Consider the following 21,975-nt stretch of genomic DNA (forward strand, 5'->3'; position numbering starts at 1 on the left):
GCCAATATGTTAACTGGTCCTGTGTGGGTGTGTGAGGGAGTCCTGCGATGACTGAGGCCTTTCTAAGATTGCTTCCTGATCTGTGCCTGATGCTGCCACTCTTAGCTCCTCCTTTTGACTGCATGTTGCCCCTGGTTCCTCTGTCAGGGTCTGTTGCTATGTATTGTTAATCATGCTTCAGTCACATGGTGGGAGCGGAATTGGAAATAATACAGGGGACTAACTAGAGGTCTTCACTGTGGCATTGTCACTGTGGCATTGTGCTCCTTTCTCTTTGTGAAAGCCTAGAGTTTAGTGCTCCCAAGTTCCTGGATTTTGTTTTGTTTAGGCATTTTAGCTGGTTGCGAGCTTTGCTTATTTTTTAACTTTGTTTCACCTTTTTCCTACATCTGCCTTATTTTTACGTCTGCTGTCTCACGTTTTGACTCCTGTCTTCTTTCTAACTTGCCTTTTGGCACACAAACATAAAATATACTGTACCTCATTCTACCTGTTTGCCTTGACTTCTGTCCTGCCTGTTCATCGAAGTCTAAGTCCCATTCATGATTTGTGATGCTTTTTTAGAGCAGCACACCATTCTGCTGTCCTAAGACTTGCTTTTCCAGCACTTTAGGCAATGCTAAGGCTGTGCCGTATTCAGGATCCTGCCTTTGAGGGTGTCATGCTGGTAGGCCTGCGCACCAACAAAACCCTTGATCTTAGACTGGATTAAATGGGCTCAGTGCATGGCTAGACGCACAGCATACAGCTCTTTCAGCCTGACTACTTGGCAGTGTTATATAATAATGAGTTGAATGTGACCGAACACGATAGAGACAGGCATGGTGACACAGTATTTAGTGCCGCTACCTCACATTTCCAGGGATATGGATTCATCTCCATGCCTAGTATGTGCCTTGGTTAGAAGGCAAATCTACAACACATGTAGGTTTCTAAGCGAGTAATCCGGTTAGTGAAGGATTTTGTATTCTGCGCATGTATATTATGCGCATTTCTATTACACTCTGTAAGCTTTGCGCACACTTTCAGCAGTGAAAGTGGTTGAAATAACCTGTCTGAAATCTCAAAATTTATGTTGATGAGCTCAACTTAAAGTGCTAAGCTCAGCACCGCCATCTCAAGGGTAGTGTTGGAGGTTACGTGTTAGAAGTAATGTGCGATACATACAGTAGTCTAATTACTTTTTAAAGTAATGAGTAACCTAAAGCAATACTTATTCTACTGAAATAAAAATACCTGCATTGTTATTACTCCAGCAGTACTGGGTGTAAGGGAAGAAGCAAACATACTGACACACTGCTCCTTTGCAGGGCTCAGTTGCACAGCCAAGCAGAAGAGTGTGCTGCATGCAATCTGGTAAGTAAAATCAAGTCAAGTTGGGGAGCATGGACTGGTACAGTGCGTTGCCACATCCACTACACAACGAAAGAACTCAAGATCTCGGTTGGCAACCCCCCAGGCAGACATGCGGTCCAGTCCCACTCTCCGGAAATTACTCTCTATCTGCCTCAGCCGGGTGTTACGTGGGCGACCCCTTGGCCTGGTCCAGCCACTCGGGTCCTCAACAATGAGAATCTTACAAGCTGGATCACCCTCAGGGAAACGTGACACATTACCATTGTGCCGTAACTGACGCTCCCTCACAATGCAGGTAATGTGCCTCTTTCGTGACTCCATGAGCAACCACTCATTCGACACAAAGTCAAACCAACGGTACCCAAGGATTTTCCGGAGAGACACAGTACCAAAGGAGACCAGTCTTCATCTCAGGTCACTGGATAGCGTCCATGTCTCTCAACCATATAGCAAGACAGGAAGCACCAGGACTCTAAAGACTTGGACCTTCATCCTTTTGCATAGATATCAGTAGCACCACACACCCCTTTCCAGTGACCTCATGACCCCCCCATGGTCTCCCCATCCGTCTACTGACTTCATAGGAGTCACCAGAGACATGAATGTTACTGGTTAGGTAAGTAAACCTCTCAACAAGGTCAACACTCTCTTCGCAAACAGACACACTGCTGATGGCTGTGCCCAAGATGTCATTAAAGGCCTGGATCTTAGTTTTTATCAAGGACACTCGCAAGCCCAGACACTCAGTCTCTTGAGCACCCCTATCAGAGCTTCCATTGACTCTGCGAAAGATCACAGCCTCCTCAGCAAAGTCAAGATCCGTGAATCTTGGAATCTGGTAAGAGAAACATGAATAAAGTGCCAGTTTAGTTTTCATGCAGCAAACTGCTATAGATACGTTGAAACAGTGTGATTGGGTGATACAGTGGCTGGTGTTCATACTGCAAATCTATGGAGGCTCAGGTTGTGGATGTAAAAAAGGGGATGGATGTTATTTACTTCTCAGCACATGAAAGACAAAACATATTTATAAATCACAAGTAAATTGTCTTGTTTGGCTGTGTTTCTGGCCAGTTTCATGAAGCTACAAATATAGGCTTAGAATTTAATAACAGAGAGAAGCAGCAATAAGAAATATACCTTGTAAAAAAAAGGTACTTGTTAAAAACACAGGCTCCATACTTTTCGGATTCACGGTAGACGTTGATTGTGTTTAGTCTTTTGGTTAGCACCTTTTTTTTAACATAGGAGTATTTTGTCATAGGAAAACACAATAAGTAGACACATGCATGTCAACGAGGCTTTTTAAAATACCCGGTTTCTGCCTTAACAGTGTTTGTCACACCTTATCCTGATTTTTGTGTGTGCATGTTAACGCACTCATAGAAAAAGTCAGCTCAGAAAAGTAATGAAAGGATGAATGAGGCAGATTGGGTGATGTCTGCCTGCTTAGCTTTCAGTGGGTTCTAGTTTAAGGCAGGAAATTTTCAGATTTAGATTTCGCAGTGTGTGGTTTGCATTTCATTCCTTGTGGTTTTCTACTGTGTTTTTTTTTTAGCTTTACTCCAAACTTTTCTTTCAGGGTTAACATTTCTATAAAGCTTATCCGTTTGAATAATGTTTATCTAGTCCTCCAGATTAAGATTTATTTAGAAGATTTGTTTTTTACTTTTTAACCACTGCTTTCTTCTTGTTCTGGACAACACTGGTAAGAATGCATCTGCAAAAAGGCATCTAATACCTCTCCACTTTCTAATATTTATACCCACTGGAAAAATAAAATGAAAGCAAAGCATTATAAAAAAATAATAAAGAGTGAATTTCCAAAATAAAATTTGATGATGGCTATATTTAAGATAACAATATGCTGTTATCTAAGTGCAAACTATCTCCTAAAAGTCAAAGAGAAGAGAACAACTGACAAAGAATGCTGTCTTACCACTAGGGGGAAACAAATATGAAAAGCCACCCACAGCGGAAGCGAATGTTAACACATGAAGAGAGCTGAGGCCTTGCGAAGCGAGCACGCTGCTGCTTATGCTAACTCAATAGCTGCTGGTGCCTTGTCACACTTGCAGCTTCCTGCCAAACATTTTGCTTCTGACTTATTACAGACCACAATTTTTTTTTTGCCTACCTGCACACTGAATATCATTTGAATTTGCTTTTCCGGTAAAAAGTGTTTAGAAACACACACAAGACCATGTAATCATGATGCAAGTAATTGGGAGGTAAGTTCATTTCTTCTTTTATTGCACTTTATTATAGTTTATATAACATATAAGGAAAGACAATTCATGCATCTATCTGCTTATCCAAATACAAGGTCATGGGGAGCTAGAGTCTACCTTGGCAGCATCAAATACAAGGCAACATCCAAAACTAGACAGGAAAATGCATTCACCTATCCACAGTCACTCAGGCTGGGCCACATTAGAGACGACAATCAACATCATTAAAAGACCTGAGACAGATGCCAATTGCGACTACCTGTTTGGAATATAGAAAGCTAGAGTACACTCACACAGACATGCGAAGAACATGCAAACTCCACAAGGCAATGCCCACGGCAGAATTTGATGATAGGTCTCTAGGCCTGTGAGGGCACTGTGCTACCTATAAAAAAGTCAAATACATTAAAAGGCAATGTTCATATAGGGGTAATAACAACAAACACATTAGTGCCATTCTGCTTATATTTGACTCTAGAATCCATTCTTTTCTTTGGGATAGTCATATAACACAACATTCTCAAACTCATTTAGCTATCTCAACAACATTAGATGCAAGCTAGGAACTGAATAAGGGTAAGGAACTAGTCACAGAATCAACTTACATAGGGACAATTTAGAGTCAAACGTTTAACTAACATGCAAGTCTTTGGCATGTAAGAAGTAAAATGAAATACCCCCCAAAAAAAATACCCTGACATGCAAGGTCCATACAGATGGAAACCAGGCTTGGAATCCATACCAGAAGCTGAATCTCTGATGCATTAGCACTACTAATTGAGCCTTATTCCATGAGATAGTGTAAAGATTTTAAATCAATACCCCAAATAACTGTTTATCCCGTCTTGTAGGTTGGACATGTTCGGGCCCAGCCAGTACTTGGATGGAAGGCCAACCAAAAAAAAACTTGGGTTGGGTTGCTGCTGGAAGAAGTGTTAATGTGGCCATCAGGGGGCACCTACTCTGTGGTCTGAATGTGGATTCCAATGCTCCAGGGCAGTAACAAGAAGATTGTGTTGTAAAAAGGGTGCTGTCCTTTGAAAGAGATGTAAAATCGAGAACCTGACTCATAAAAAAACCCTGGACATCCTTCGTAAACATTAGAGTGTATGGCTAAATTGTCCACCACGACCTAGTCCATTTTGGCACCCTACTCATCCTCCATCTCTGGCTGGCTAACTATCTCTCACTCCTTCACCACCACACAGTTAACATGTGGTATGCGTACTGCCACAAAATGGCTTCCGTCGTATTATCCAGGTGGGTGCTACACTTTAGCAGTGGTTGAAATGGCTCCTTACTCACTATGCAAAGCACATTAAATTACTTCTGGCCCAAAATTTGTATTTGTTTTCATTGCATCTAGTTCTAGTATCACATGAAACTCATTTCAAGAATTTATACCATTATACAAATGTTTTTTTTTTTTTTCGTGTAGACTTCAGTTGTGTATGGAGCTGTGGCCAAAAGTCTGCTGATACCTGTCATGGTGGCATCCCTGGGACCCATTTGTGGATACCAGGAATAAGGAAAGGTGCCAAGCTGAATTACCATCCCACATTCTGCAATATCGTTTTGCATACAATTGATGACTTTGATATAATTACTGCAGGATAGACATTGTTCCAGTGTTAGATATCTGCACTCCCAATAATATTAGATTTTTATTGTGAGTAAAAATAAAGAGTTTTGTGTTTGGTTTATTACATTTTTTCAACATATTCATTGTAAATTTATACTTTTATGCATGTGCAATAGGACTGGTGGATTGATGAGTACAGGTTTGGCCTGTGCAGGGCCCCCACAAAGTGGCTTTACCGACTGTAAGACTTCAGCACTAATGTGGGAATGATGGAGATACTGTACCTGGAGGGGTGTGATTGGGAATAATGGCTTGCCCAACATGAATCTGAGCGGTGAATTGTTACTGAATTTCTGTTGTAATAATGGGTTGTTCAAAACAAACATTATGTTTACAAGCAAACCTGGCATCAGGATACCTTTGGCCAAATGTCACAAATGGAATTTGTAGTAGTGTTAAGTTGTATATCCTGGGTATTCAAGTAAACAGTTCTGCTGAAGCATTCACTGATCACTACTTGCTGGTGACCTGGGTCATATGATGGAGCATCTAATGTACAGACCTGTAAGACCCAAGGAGGTACTGAGGGTGTGCTGGGAATGACTAGGAGATGTGTGTGCTCAGGATGAGGTATGGATATAAAAGCTGAGTGGACCCTATTCAGAATTTTAGTGGTGTAGGGACCTCTGGCCAAAAGTCTGCTGGTACCTGTCATGGTAACAATCTGGGATCCACTGGTGGATACTAGCAGTAAGGGATGCTGCCAGATTGAATAAAGAGGTGTTTATCATGCAGTGATATTTATGGAGTTTCCAGATTTCATTGAGAGGTACCAGCAGATTGAAAGGGTGGCAGCTGCGGCAGTGGCTAAAACAAAGCCTCATGTATGCAGGGAATTTGAGGGGCCAAGAACAGTAACATTTAGATTGCCACAAAGAAATTCTTGCAAACCTTTTGACAACTCAGGTCACCCTGCCTATTCTCAGCTTCTGTCAGAAAACATTGACCTTATTGTCAAGTGGTGGAAAGAGTCTTCTGAGTAACTCCGAAACTCAGTAGAAAAACCATTTCTGGGGGAGACAGTGTCAGAAGCATTGGTATAGGATGGGTCCACCTCTGTAACTGAGCTTGTTGAGAAGATTAAATTACTCCACAATGGCAAGGTTACAATGGATCTTTAGATATGACTGGAAATTGTAGGGATGTTTTCCTCAGTGTTTCATGGAAGGCCCGGGCAGTGCTGCAGGACTAGCAGATTGGGGTGGTGGTCCCCATTTTTAACAAGGGGACAAAGGAGTATGTTCTAATTACTGAGTGGTCACACTTCATTGCCTCACTAAAGAAGTTTATGCTGGGGTCCTGAAACAGACTTTGCCAAATAGCATATTTAGGATTAGTAGTGTGGATTCTGTCTTTGCTATTATCCATGAACCAGCTCTTGGTTCTTAGAGAGATATGTAACAGGTCATAGTCATGTACTGTCTATATTTGATCTAGTACAGATACGTAAGGGATGATTGGAGATTCCCAAACCTGCCTACATGTGCTTTATGGACTTTGAAAAAACTATAACAGTGTACTCCACAGAAGATATGTATGTGGTATCAGGGTCTCTGCTGCATTATTTGTTCTCTCTATTTGCAAATCCAGAATTGTGCTTGCATGCTTTGCGTTTACATACAATAGTTGTACTTGGACTGCTCCAAGGGTGTGCCTTGTCTCCTGTCCTGTTCATGATTTTCTTGGACCAAATACCACAGAGAGTATCCACTTTGGGGACCTAAGGATTGCATCTCTTCTGTGTATATAGATAGTGTTGTCCTTTCAGACTGTGATCTCTAGTGCATACTCAAACTGTACTCAGTTGACTGAAGTGCAATTCAAATGAGAAAAAGAACTTCCAAATCAAGGGTCATGCTCCTCTCCTGGAAAAGGGTTTCTTGTTAAAATACCTCAGAGTTTTATTCTCAAGTGAAACTGAAGGTGATAGTGATATTGACCAACAGGTTGGTGAGGAACCCCACAGTTCTGTCAAGTTATACAAGATTATAGTGGTGAAGTGGGAGCTAACTCCATGGATAAAGCCATTGATTCACCAGTCAGTTTACATCCCTGTCCTCACTTTCGGTCAAACACTCTGGGTACTGACTGAAAGACTGAGATTACAAGTACAAGAGACTGATATAAGGTTCATGCATAGAGTTACTGGGCTCCATGACATAGTGAGGAACTTAGCAACACTTTAGGACCTTAAAACAATAACATTTATTTATATAGCACATTTCCATACAAATAATGTAGCTTAAAATGCTTTACATGATGAAGAAAGAGAAAAAAAGACAAAGTAATAATTAAAATATAATATTATTAAATTATAAAAATATTAAACACATAATTAAAAAATAAATTGGACTTCTCCAGATCAAGAAGAATCAGCTGGGGCAGTTTTAGAAAGTACTCAAATGCCTTGTGGCTACCTGCAATGAGAGGGGTGGAAGGTAGGGTTGACCAGGGAGAAAACTAAGGCACAGACCCAGAACATGCTAGAGAAGTTATGTCTCTCGACTACCCTGAGAATGTCAATGTATTCCCCAGGAAAGCCTGGAAGAAGGTACTGGGGCTAGGGGAGCCTGGTAAACTAACACAAGAATGTTGCCACCACAACCATCACCAGGAAAAATGTAACAAAGATTATGATAATAATAAAGTTCAATAAATACACAGATGCAAGATGTAAGTATAACATTAATATGCAAGTTGTGGACAGGACCAATTTGAATGAAACTAGAGCAGTTGGTTTAAAACTTTTGAGCACAAGATGTCCTCATCACCTTCTGGCCAAAAATGTTTTCTAATTAACTGTACAGTAGAAATTAAAATAGACATAGGGGATTCAAACTCAAGGTGCTAGATGTGTTCTGTCCGTGTGGGGTTGATATGTTCACCTTGTGACTGTTTGGATTATTTTTCTGGTAAACATAATTTTATTTTTACATCCCAGAGACATTAATTTTTCATCAATTTGTGATTCTAAACTGGGAGTTAATTGTGAAAGGCATTATGTAAAAAGAAGATTGACAAGTAGTTGACTAACAGCAGTTCATCAAAATTCCTTGTTCTTTGCTCAATGTACCTAAGTTAGTAAATCCTATTTTATTGTAACAAAACCAAAGAATGATCACTTCTTAAGAAATCTTGGGACTTTTTCTGTGTTCTCATCTCTCATTTTGTAGTTTTGATCAAGTGATGGTATTGTTATAAGATGTTTTAACCTCTGTAGTTAGTTTTACTACTTCCCCTTTCTTGTTCACTTCTTAGACAGGGGTCTTTACCTTTATTCATTTTGTTAGTTTAATCTGTTGTAGACAGGGAATTTGAAAAAGAATGGATACATGAGTAAGATAGTGGTTGAAACTGAACACACTGTTGTCTCTCTAACTGGAAATTTTAAGAAACAGCAGCTGGTTGAATGGAATTTACATGCATTTTTGGAGTGAACAGTATTATTGATGACTTAATCTGGGTTACTTATGTATTTTACTATCTTATTCTACTTTATGAGTATGAAAAACTTAATGTGCACTACCTTGCCCTCTTCTGCATGTCTTATGACAGTAAGTAGCTAACTGCTCACAACCACCTTCAAGCAAAAATTGTCATATCCACCCACAACACACTGGCCTTGTACCCCTTACAATACATTTGTGTTTGACATTAAAATAGCCAATGCAGTATCTTGAAACAGTACTCTTTATCCGTACAACTGATTATTTTAAGCAACATGTTACTGAGTAGAATAAGGATTGTGATTGAAATAAGGTACTGCAGGTCCCAGAAGAAGTATTGGGCTGTCAAGCCAATCATCCCTATTTAATAAAGTCCCAAAATGAAACAAATAGGGCAGCAATGTGCGCCTCTGTTACAAGCAGTTGCAGACAAAATAAGTTAATCCGTTCTGGCAATATTCTTTGAGGAATTCGGGAACTCCATCCTTTGGCTTAGTCGAGTCAAACCACTGTATCTCTCTGGCAGCAGTGGGTTTTAAAGCTGGAAAACTGGAAGGGCGGTGGGGACCAAGTGCACTTACCAGGGGTTTCCTCGCCACTGGGGAGGGGAAAAAAGAGGAGAAGGTTAGCCCCTCTTGGCCCAGGCTGTTATTACCTGTTTTAGACAAGCCCAGAGGGTGATCCACAGATGCACATGTGTGACAGAATAAATAATAAACTGGCTACTGGCACCGTTTCCTGGGTTGTTTCTTGTGATCATTGCTGGAAGCTAGTTCTGAGCACCTCACAGGTTACAACATGGATGGAGAGTTGGAAGAAAGTAGTTTTAACACCATAATGATGCAAGTTCAAGTTCCACTAATGAACTAAGTCTTTAATATCCCTGATTAAGCTGGATATGCTTCATATGGAAATCATACTATATAACCAGAACACCTCTGTACCACAAGCTTATTTAGATTCACATCTTATCATTTAAGAAATATTACTACCTCAATGGCTTCTGGTTTGTGAGGGACTTTCTTCAAGTCTAGGGAGTTTTTCTTTAAAAATCCCAATATCCTGTGTAGTTGTGAGAATTCTGTTTTCTTTGTTTGACATTTCTCTAAAGGTTTCAATTTGTTCATTTTCTTGATTAAATCAAGCATGTTGATTTTTTTTTTTTATTTTTCATGTGTATTTCCCAGGATAAGCCTCTTAACTATAAAAATGCCTCTACAAATTCAGATAAAGTGCTGTATAATTTGTTACAATGCTTTGTGTAATTAATAGTAATTCACCCATTCTTGAGGCTGCTGTATTGGGCTCAGGTTCACTAGAGTATTCAAATCTTGGCCTCATCCTTGTGTGGAGTTTGTTGTTTTCCTTGTAACTATGTGGGTCTACCTTTGTGGTCTCCAGTTTTTTTTCTCACGTCAAAGATGTTTGGTTACATTAATTATCAACACTATTTAGACCATGTATGAATGAATATGGTGGTGTATGTGAATGTGCCCAGTGATGGACTGACTCTATCCCCACCAGGGGTGATTCTAACACCGATTTTCTGAACAAGCTTTATAATCATCATGCATGCATCCATTTTGTAATGTGATTATATAGGGTTATGTATACAGTAATCCCTCCTCGATCGCGAGTTCCAGACCCCCCCGCAATAGGTGAAAATCTGCGAAGTAGAAACCATATGTTTGTATGGTTATTTTTATATATTTTAAGCCCTTATAAACTCTCCCACACTGTTAACATTATTAGAGCCCTCTAGACATGAAATAACACCCTTTAGTCAAAAATTTAACCTGTGCTCAATGACAAGACAGAGATGGCAGTTCTTTCTCACAATTAAAAGAATGCAAACATATATTCTCTTCAAAGGAGCGCCGTCAGGAGCACAGAATGTCAGAGAGAGCGCTCGCTAAGAAAAGCAAACAATCAAAAAATCAATACGTGCTTTTAAGTATGCAGAAGCACCGCGATAAAGCGGCATTTTGCAGAGGAGCGTCTGTATCCTCTAGGCAAACAGCCCCTCTGCTCAGGCGTAGAGAATGTCAGAGTGAGTGAGTGAGAGAGAGAGAAGCAAACAATCAAGCACCGCGCAGGAAGCTTATTTTATATCATTGAGGAGTTTTAGTTAATATGTAACACATGTTCTGATTGGGTAGCTTCTAAGCCATCCGCCAATAGCGTCCCTTGTATGAAATCAACTGGGCAAACAAACTGAGGAAGCATTTACCATAAATTAAAAGACCCATTGTCAGCAGAAAGCTGTGAAACAGTGAAAAATCTGTGATATATATTTAGATGTGCTTACATTTAAAATCCGCGATAGAGTGAAGCCGCGAAAGTCGAAGTGCGATATAGCGAGGGATTACTGTACTGTATATTATCTTAGGGTTATGGTAAGCTGCTGTCTATCCCGGCAATAATTACAGTAAAGCAAAAACCATAATTGGATGGAGCACCTGTCCAGGAGAAGCCACTGTCACACACACACACACATACATCACCCACTGAGCCAATGTAGACCTGCTAAAAATATATATATACTAGCTGATTACCCAGTGGCTTCGCTCACTGAGTGCAAGGGAAAAAATAAAATGTAGTATATAAACTATTAAACATTAAAACATTAACATGTAAAAAGTAAAGATACATTGATACATTACTGGAGTGCTTTCGGTTAAAGTACATTTTAAAGGCGCTATAACACAACAGGTAAGTAGTACAAATAGCAGCTTAAATGTATTTGGATCATCTCTCGGTAGAAGATCCCTTGTGAAAGGTGCTACACGACTGCTGTGGTATAGAAATTACATTTTCTATGCGATCTGGCAAATTTCTGCCTGACAACTTTGCACTATGTGCCTATGATTTAAGAGAAAAATTTTTCTGAGATATGTGGACGCTGCCCTTCTGTGCTTAATGGGCAGAAGGTCCAAACAATTCCCAAGTCTAAAACTTAACATGAAGAGGTCAGTACATTTTCTTAGATGTAAACCCTCCATCTTCTAAAAATAATTTATCACAAAAGCAACCTTGAATGTTGCAGGGTTTTAGTGACCTGAACTCACCTTAAGGGACAGTAAGTAGTCATGAAGCACAATTTACAAAGAGAGTTTTGCTTCGATGGTGCCGATTACACTCATTCGCAAAGATTTCCTCTCTCCCAGGAGCCGAAGGGGCACTCGAAGAGTCATAAACAGTGCAAGAAGAGAGGACACCGCCCAAAACTGCGAAGCTTTCGACCCGGCAGAGCAGCCTGACATTCCGCACCTCAGAGCGTCCACTTTGTTCTCATGAACCCTCGCCGCTGAAGGCGGTGTCGTCTTCACATTGTTTACAGCTCAGTGCAGTTAAAAAGTAGAAAGACGCAAAGCTGTTTTCCTCATCTCTTCTACTATCAAGTACTGCCAATTAAAAAAAGTTATAATGGGCAATTTTCGCAACAGTAACGTGGATGAATAAAGAAAACTTCTCTGTCAGAACGCGCCTGGCAGCGAACGGGTCAGCACTTGTGTCCAGAGAGGTTGGCTGGGAGAGGGCAACGCGCGGTGCACTTCTATGGGATAGATCAGCGTGTTTGTGTTTACTTCTTTTCAATATCAGTAAAGTAACTCTTACACAAATAATAACAATTCGTAAAGAAGATATACAAATGGCATCCACAAACGAAGTGATTAGTTCCTGTATTATGTTCCGTGGTCATACATAATTTCCGTTTCGCGTGGTCATACGGAATTTCCGTTTCAAACACAAAAATAATTTTATATATATAGATACTGAACATCTCTGGGAAATGGGATAAAAGAACAAGCTTTACTTTTTGATTATGGCTTTATGTGAGAGTTTCATGCCATTAAAAATATCATTCATTCATCCACTCATTCATTTTCTGATCTCACTGAATTCTATGCTTTATTCTGTTATTTTCCAGAATAGCTTTTCCAATGAATGGTCTCATAGAACCAAAACCTAATTCTGGCAAGAAAACATTCCAGGGAACATGCATGAACACACATGCATGAATGCATACATTATCTTCTGGGCCAGTGTAATGTTGCAAGTCAAGAACTTCTTCCCGATGAAAAAAAAACACTTTTGTGGACAAAGGGGAAATGTGCAAATTCCACACAAACAGTGACTGGGCTAGGAATCAGTCCACGGTTCTTGAAATTGTATGACAGAAAAGGTAAACCAGTGTACCATCATGCCACTCCTGAATCGATCAGTCTCTGTTGGAATAGAAAGTTTTATTTTTTGAATCTTGTGTTGTTAGGTTAATTATCCAAAAGTAAATTTTGCAGTGGAACATACAAGTTACTGAAATGAAATTAATCAGTCATTACTGAACCTTTCTGATATACTGTATACTTTACAAATGCCAAGTTCTGTCACTCTCCCTATGTACAGAGCAGTTGTTAACCCCCGGAGTACATGTTCTCAAATAGCACAGAGACTACTGGACACCACTTACATGAATATTGCCCACCACTGAATATAAATATAAAACCTGCTGAATATAAATCGAGGAACGTTATGCTCAGATTATATAATGCACTAGTGAGACCACATCTGGAGTACTGTGTGCAGTCCTGGACACCACACTACAGGAAAGACATAGCAGCACTTAAAGCTCTGCAGAGGAGAGAGAGCATCACAGGCATTAAGGCCATGTCATACTCTGACAGACTCAGAGAACTAAACCTGTTTAGTCTTGAGCAGAGAAGTCTGTGTTGGGACCTAACCCAACTCTTCCAAATTCTCAAAGGTATTGATAAAACAGACGCAATAAAAATCCTTCAACTAAACGGTGAATCACGAACAGTAGTGGAAATTAAAGGGAAGTGTATTTAGGACTGAAGCCAGGATGCAGTTCTTTATGCAATGAATTGTGGTAATCTCCTACTAGTGAGAAATTGCTGCAGGCACTAAGGAACAACTGGCAGCCTGCAATGGAAGGGCGGGTGATGTCATTTTTACATCATGACATTATTTTTATTTTAAAATTCAAACCTGCACATACACCAACTGTACTTCTGGGGGCAGTGCAAGCAGCAGCCTATTACAGAAGTTCTGTATTTCTCAGTGTTTATTTATGTCTATATTTATTTAAAGAGCTTCTGTAAAAAGACCAAATTTCCCACTGGTGACAAATAAAGTTCTATCTATCTATCTATCTATCTATCTATCTATCTATCTATCTATCTATCTATCTATCTATCTATCTATCTATCTATCTATCTATCTATCTATCTACACAAACAAAACTGTTGTCTTAAGAACCCAAGTACTTGGATAACACAACTGCCCACATCGTTTATACCTACATGATGACATCAGGAGATGTGACTCCCTGTTACCCCTGTTGCTAACAACAATATTCCTGTTGCCTACTGTGGAAAGAAAACTTGAAGCCATTATTTAAAAGAAGAGGCCATAAGAATTTTGGGCTGCTATGTAACAGCACAAAGAAAGAGGGGCCATCTTGCCTGTTTAAGAGAACAGGGAGCAGGAGAGCTGTCTTAGAGGCATACTGTATAGCTCTTTTATGGTTGTTGAGTGTTGATGAATGCAGGGATACCAGGAGCCACTAGAGGTAGTGGAGCTCTGGCCTGGTGCTCATATTACCAAGGTGGATCATACCTGACGTCTATTAAAAACAACAAAGTTCACCACAGCAGGAAAACAGTTTCCAATATATCAACATCACATTTTCCTCACCCTCCCAACCCTCAAGAGCACATCAATCCGTCAGTCCCTTTCCACCTTTCTTTGGCAGCAGCAAGGCCCCACCTTCAAATATCTCTTCAAACCCTTCTTCTTATCTCCTTCAGCGTCTACAATTTAACACTTGATGCCCTTCTAAATTCATTGTGTGTAATCCAATTTCCTCTCACTTACCAAATTCCCAGTTTAACCCGGCCTATGAGAAACCACACTAAAAATGCCAGTCTTTTATTAAGCTCCCCTGTCCCCTTGCCCCTTAGCACTAAATCATAGGACCAATGCACCAATTCAAAGACTACCAGAAAGGACTTCCAAATGTCGTTCCATAAACCCTACATCCACCCTCATGCCCACCCTTGACGGGGGCACATTTTCATCCTTGTGAGCCCATGCTTATACAATTTATCCCTTGTGGATAACCACCCCCATACCATTACCCAGTTCTAATCTTTTGCACTGTTATCCAAACCTTTGCACTGAATTCTGACCCATACATCATGTCTCTCTCCCCTAGTTTACCATTTTTTCCACCTAATTCTTCATTTTGGACTGCCTTGTATAATTGAAGGATATCCTCCTGCAAACTGGCACCACTGTAACATGCTGTAGGATGGAGATGGCCTTCTTTTTGGGGGTAAAAGCATACATACCAAGCTGTACATTGAGTCTTATAAAAGTGTGGTTTGAGTGTCAGAATGCAATGACTGTGTGTGTGTGTGGTTGAGCCAAGCAAGTAAATGACATTGGCATGAAAATGACTGTCATGTGTTAGCGTCTTTTGTTAATAGTGCAGGGGAAGTGGCCAGAAAGAGGGTTGGCATGGTGAGATACAAAAAGAAAAAAAAAATCCTCTTCATGCATTTATTTCTGTGACATCACATTTCTATAGCCATTCTTGCGTTTTTCAAGAACAAAGCTTCTGTTTCTTTCATAACAGCTGTTATATGTTTTGTTTTACAAAAATATGGACTTGGACAATTAACTAGTGTCCTGTCTTATGGTGGAATATAGGATAGTTTTGTAGAACATTTTAAGGAGACCAGCATACCAAACATTTAATATGTGCGGTACAGCTTTAAAATAATTGCAAATTCATCTCAGGTGAATTAAATTAGTCAGGAAATCCATAATCAATAAACATCTTGCATATCCCCTGTTAAGCATTAATCAATCTTCGCTTCATATAATGTCTATTATTATTGTGAACACTATCCAAATCATTTTACTAGGTAGTGTGGCCTAGTACTAAGACATTAGGCCAAAAACATGTTAGTTCAATCCCTACTCCTTACTTATTATAATTCTTTGCATTTATATAGCGCTTTTCTCACTACTCAAAGCGCTCAGCAATTGCAGGTTAAGGGCCTTGCTCAAGGGCCCAACAGAGCAGAGTCCCTATTGGCATTTAAGGGATTCAAACCAGCAACCTTCCGATTGCCAGTGCAGATTCCTGGCCTCAGAGCCACCACTCCACCCTAAAAATATGGAACGCTTCACGAATTTGCGTGTCATCCTTGCGCAGGGGCCATGCTGATTATGTGACCCTGAGCAAATCATTGAACCTGCCAATATTCCAAATGTAAATAAATACATGAAAGTAGTTGCTTATGTGTAACTAGTTGGCATGGTGTTCACTAAACGGAGATCATAGATACAATAAAGGTTCTCACATGCATAATGGATCTGAATGATCGGTTTTCATTGCCCAAGTCAGGCAGAATGGGCATATGCAGTTGGAAGTAAAATATAAGAAATATAAGCATGAGTGACTGAATAAGGCCATGTTGCTTACATAATGTAGCCATCTATCTAAGGCCAATACAGCATACTTTCAGGATAGTGAGCTTGGCTGGGTGGAGAAGGTTTTAAATAAACTGACTTGGTCAAGGCCTAACTAAACATTTATCAAAATATTGGTGTTGTTGGTTCAAATCCTGTGTGTTTATCCCTGTGTCTCTCTGGTTTTCTGCCCACAATCTAAAAAGACATTTTAGAGTAATTGGCAATAGCAAATTTGCCCCATGTGTGAGTGTGGATATGTGGATCCTGAGGTGTACTGGTGTGTAACACAGGATTGCTTCAATCCTTGCTCTCCATGCTACTGGGTAAGGCTCTGGCCTCCCCCACTCTGAATTGAATTAATCAGGTTAGAGAATGAATGTGCATCTGTACACTGTATATAAAGGAGTGAGACAGACAAAGAAAGAGACCATGGAGGGCTGGCAAGAAGCCACTAGACATCCAGACTGTTAGGTTGCCGCATGAGGCTTCTACTCAAGAATGTTTGGAGGAGGCTTCACCCCATACCCTATGTATCGAAAAGCACACAACTGTCACCTGATTCCTATTTTATCTTATCAGCCCTAGATATTCTACCTCCCACTTGTAAACCTTCACCCCACCTCTCGTTTCACCTCTTGAGTCATTGTTTCTCAAGTATGGGTGGCCTTTTGATCACCTTTAGGGGCTTTCCTACCATACCAAGCATTATAGTCATTTCCAGGGTTGGGGCACTTGAGTGAGTGTGAGTATGTGCATGGGCATGGCAGTGAGCTGGTGATCTATACAGGATCAGTTCCTTCTTTTTACCCAACTGGATTAAGGAAGTTTGAGAATTTTATGTTAATTATTCCAAGTGAAGAGTCTCAGTTCTGTGCACACCATTGTTTCATGGGTCTTGTTCAAATGTGTTACATAATGTGTTAAATCATTTGTTTAAGTAAGAGAGCACAAATTGCAGATATATGTGGAGGTCTGAAACTTGAAAGTACCCCTTGTGAAATCAACCCAGTAGTAGTAGTGGACTCATCACTATCTACATCCAGACAATGTACAGAAGAGGTCAAGAAGGCTAATGGGATGTTATGACACAATCTGTAGAGTAAAGGGATATTATTATACTTGTTATTAAACTCACTAGTGCGGCCTCACCTGGACTATTGCATACAGTTTTGATCTCCGTGCTGCAATAAAGACATAGCAGTGCTAGAAGAAATCCAGAGAAGAGCAGCTAGGTTAATTCTGACACTGACAGGTATGAACTATGATCTGAGATTGATGGGGCTGAGCCTTTTCATTTTAAGCAAATGGAGATTAAGAGGTGACATGGCTGAAGTTTTTGAACTCAGGAATGTGGATCTAGGCTGTTCTTCAACAAGAACATTTCGGCACCGATGGGGACTTGTTAAGGGTAAATATCACATAAATATTAGAAAGTTTTTCTTCTTACAGAACATGGAATACGTTGACAAGTATTGAAGTAAAGAGCAGGACCTAAGGGAACTTTAAAATGGTATTTTGGAGGAATTAAGTGGACAGGCTTTTTGCAAGCTTTGTTGAGTTAGATGGCTTGTTCCCTTAGACATTTTTCTAATGTCTGCAATTTGAACAGTTGATGTCTTTGCGGCCTTCTGCATTAAAAAGAGTTATGCTAGTAAAGAGTAGTTCAGGCTAGTGAAGCTCCTGTATGCTATTCAGACCATCATCCTTTACAAACAAAGACTACTTGAGTGCAGTCTGGAAGAGTGCACCACCAATGGAATGCTAATTGTAAAGGTTACCATCTGACATCATCCTCTTATTCAGGTCCACGTTAAGCAATTCTCTTCTTTTTTTAATGCTGTCTGAAAGGGTGACTTGGCATCTCCTTTAGACTAGTATTGACAGAGAGATTTGATGAAACCTAGTTTCCAGTTTTTAAAACACAGAAGTTATATTGTGTCTGAAGCAATTAGGCCCACCCAACCCCCCATGGTTATTATTCATTCCATTCCATTTGTTCCACGTCTGTGCAGACGAAGTGGGTTCTGTTGACATGTGGATGATAAATTGTGCTGATTTTAAAGATAAGTATTCACTTTGTGCACTTTCATCTCTAAAATGTTTATATCCTGCTTATTTGAATTCTTAACCCTTCAAATCTTATTCACATCAATGACTGAAGCAAACCACTTTGCAAAGTGAAAGGTACGAGCCCAAAATGTGCTGCCTGCTGACTTTTCTGCAGACTGCAGCTCCTCTTCCCCAAGAAGGTGATAAAATCTCTTAGAGGTGAAGAATACAGCTCTGCTCTCTCATCTTGCCTATTTCTCTGCAACACACATTCTTATCATTTCAGATCAGTTAGCTCTCGGCTCTCCTTTTTGTTTGTCACATTTGGCAGCAAATGGGTTTTCTCACAAACCTGTTGGAGTGCAGGATCTCTCATTAACATAAAAAAGGAGACTGCAATGAGTGCAGACAATGAGGACTGCTGAGCACATCTCAAGTCTGTAAGGTGCCTACCCATCCTCTGGCCTGATTTGGACAACAGTTTTAATTATGCATTTTTGTCATGCGGACTGTGAGTATAACAGCCTCACTTCAGTCAATCGCTCATCTAACAGGCAACCGATAAAATGAAGGGAACACTTGAGCAAACAAGGGGCACATTTTACAGTTGCTACATCGACAAAGACTGCTCAACCTGGCTTCACCAGAAAGAGTAGCTAAGGCAACCTTAGTATGGTAGTCAAAGGGAAAAAATATCCATCCATCCATTATCCAACCTGCTATATCCTAACTACAGGGTCACGGGGGTCTGCTGGAGCCAATCCCAGCCAACACCGGGTGCAAGGCAGGAAACAAACCCTGGGCAGGGCGCCAGCCCACCGCAGGGGAAAGAATACATCAGCTTTATCTAAAAGCATAAACACCTTAAGTGTCCATGCACCACTTCAAGATGAAGAAAATGGAGCAAATCTAGCTCAATTGACCACAAATCACAATACAGCACACCGGGAGGAAGTTTCATTGAGAACAGTCAATCCAGAACTTCACTGAGAGGAATACAATGAACACTGTACACAAAACTTTTTATTACCACTGCTTTTAGTGCAAAAACATACTGTACATTTTAGTGTGCAGTAAAAAAAAAAGAATCTATTGAGATGAGACATCCTTTGCCTTGATCTCTGTGAGTGTGGCACACTCTGCAATGTATGTACAGGCAGCAATGAACTGCAAAAAAAGAGTACAGAAATGAAATCTGTGACATTTAATGCACTTAAATTATAATATAGTGTTCCTTTTTTCTAACCCTGCTCATATTCTTAATTCAGTCTTTCAGAATTCAAAAAGCATCTCTAAACCTCACCATTGAGTCAGGTATGATCCACCTTGGTAACATGAGCACCAGGCCAGAGCTCCACTACCTCTAGTGGCTCCTGGTATCCCTGCATTCATCAGCCCTGAACAACCATAAAAGAGCTATACGCCTCTAAGACAGCTCTCCTGCTCTCTTAAACAGGCAACATGCCCCCTCTTTCTTTGTGCTGTTACCTAGCAGCCCAAAGTTCTTATGGCCTCTTCTTTTTTAAAATGGCTTCAAGTTTTCTTTCCACAGTAGGCAACAGGAATATTGTTGTTAGCAACAGGGGTAACAGGGAGTCACATCTCCTGATGTCATCATGTAGGTATAAACGATGTGGGCAGTTGTGTTATCCAAGTACTTGGGTTCTTAAGACAACAGTTTTGTTTGTGTAGATAGATAGATAGATAGATAGATAGATAGATAGATAGATAGATAGATAGATAGATAGATAGATAGATAGATAGATAGATAGATAGATAGATAGATAGAACTTTATTTGTCATCAGTGGGAAATTTGGCTTTTTTACAGAAGCTCTTTAAATAAATATATACATAAATAAACACTGAGAAATACAGAACTTCTGTAATAGGCTGCTGCTTGCACTACCCCCAGAAGTACAGTTGGTGTAGATAGATAGATAGATAGATAGATAGATAGATAGATAGATAGATAGATAGATAGATAGATAGATAGATAGATAGATAGATAGATAGATAGATAGATAAGGAAACAGCAGATCCAGCTTGTAGTGTCCATGAATTGAACATTCCTGGCTTATTTGAAGTCACCAGCATTCAGAATGATTCATCAATAAGAACTTGGTACAGAGTGAATCGTTTCTGTGACATATAGATGAATTCAGTCCTCATTTCAACGTCTTGATTATACTTTTTAGTTTGAATTGTACTGTGCTCCCTTTTTGACCATTGTGCATTCACAAAAAATCTTCAGTTCCCCTCCTGCTTTTTCTGCTCAGTCTGAGGAAACTCTTCCAGCATTAAAATAGCATCTGAAATAAGGGGTGCTTGCTGGTTTTCTGCAGTACCTGAACTTGCCATAACTCACTATGAGATATAACAGTTCAAATAACTTACATGAAAGCAACAGAACATTTCTCATTATATGACGTCAGGCCAGGCCTGAATCCTTTCTACCTTACTTTTATCATCCTCCCAGATCTTCACATCTTCCATCTCCAGACGGGCTTGTAATTTTTATCCTTTCTCCAGATATTTGCCCATTCACCCTTTTCATTTTCAGACAAGCAGCTATTCCAATTGGGTAACAGAACTCTTTAGGCTGCAGGGATCTCAGTGCTACCAGGTGAATACAGAAATGTTTAATATATTCCACTTTACATTCCACAGAGTCTGTCATAGTCTCAGACATAGGCAGGCATCAGATCTCTTATGCTCACCGTATGACATTTGTCAAGTTCACAGCTTGTCTGAGAGGCAGTTGAGATGGGCCTGCGTTGAGTTCAGTTTAATTTCAAACTTCATTCAAAAATGTATGGTAGCAAGCAAGAGGCCAAATCTTGACATTACTAATTAATACAATCAATTAATTACATTAAAAACATTAAACGTGGTTCGCTCCACTCTTAACAAGCAACTCACTTTCTGGGAGTGACTGGTTGCTGAAAATGTGCCTGAAGCACCTGGCAGATAGGACTGGTGAAGCCACAGGTACTGAATGGGTGTCAGGACTTACCTGAACCGAGTAAGGCTTCTTGAAGAGCAGGCCTGCCCTCAGTGTGACTTTTAAAATCAGCGTCAGAGATGTGGTGATTCTGGAGCTAGCAGAGAAGCCTGGTGAGAAATGATATTAAAGTGAATACACATATATATTTTATCAGTTACCCAAAACAGGTCAAAACACAAGACAGGCACACAAATCTAAACAAGAGTAAAAATATATAAGCTAGGAAAGCACTAAATGCAATTTAAAACACCAGACTAAGCTAAACAAGAGGCTTTCACAAATGTTAATGTGGCACAATGTTAAAGCACTGATTTAAATCTGTGTTTTTAATTCTGTTTTCAAACATCGCATGGATATTGTATGAATCATGCTTCCAGGTATGGGCATGACCATGGGCAATCTGCATGTTGTAACAGGTATGGGACACTCTTGTAATCCCCACCTACCCAGCAAAATGCCAGTAGGGCCAAAGTCATAAAAAAGGTGCATTTATTCTACAAATAATAAATACAGGGCTAGGATGATCAAAGGGAGAATACAAATTCCAAGTTAAACTAATGTAAAATAAATCCAGCAGCCTATCTAGGCTTTCCTAATCAAATTTGTTCCCGTGCCCACTTGCCCACTACAAAGTACTCCAATGAAACACTGCTGTTATCGTCTTCCATCTCTAGACTCTCTCCAAACCTTTGCCTTCTTTCTGGGGTGCCAGTCCACTTTAGGACACACTCATGCATGCA

General features: G+C 40.0%; 2 long non-coding RNA genes and 1 pseudogene across 2 annotated transcripts in view; 1 reads left to right on the plus strand and 2 right to left on the minus strand.

The window, feature by feature from the left end:
- Window positions 1-3,371: 3,371 nt before the first annotated feature.
- On the plus strand, window positions 3,372-4,927 carry LOC120518471. Its single transcript, XR_005631240.1, has 2 exons — window positions 3,372-3,587; window positions 4,439-4,927. It is a non-coding gene; the product is annotated as an uncharacterized LOC120518471 (long non-coding RNA).
- Window positions 4,928-8,559: 3,632 nt separating this feature from the next.
- LOC120532186 overlaps window positions 8,560-21,975 on the minus strand; it is a 33,164-nt gene continuing 19,748 nt past the window's right edge. The window contains exons 3-4 of the long non-coding RNA XR_005634245.1: window positions 21,245-21,342; window positions 8,560-9,273 (exon numbers count right to left, since the gene is read on the minus strand). This is a non-coding gene — a long non-coding RNA (uncharacterized LOC120532186). The remainder of the gene's footprint in view (window positions 9,274-21,244; window positions 21,343-21,975) is intronic.
- On the minus strand, window positions 15,877-16,001 carry LOC120520052 (annotated as a pseudogene).

Source organism: Polypterus senegalus, chromosome 1 (genome assembly GCF_016835505.1).
Source record: "Polypterus senegalus isolate Bchr_013 chromosome 1, ASM1683550v1, whole genome shotgun sequence".
Classification (NCBI taxonomy): Eukaryota; Metazoa; Chordata; class Cladistia; order Polypteriformes; family Polypteridae; genus Polypterus; species Polypterus senegalus.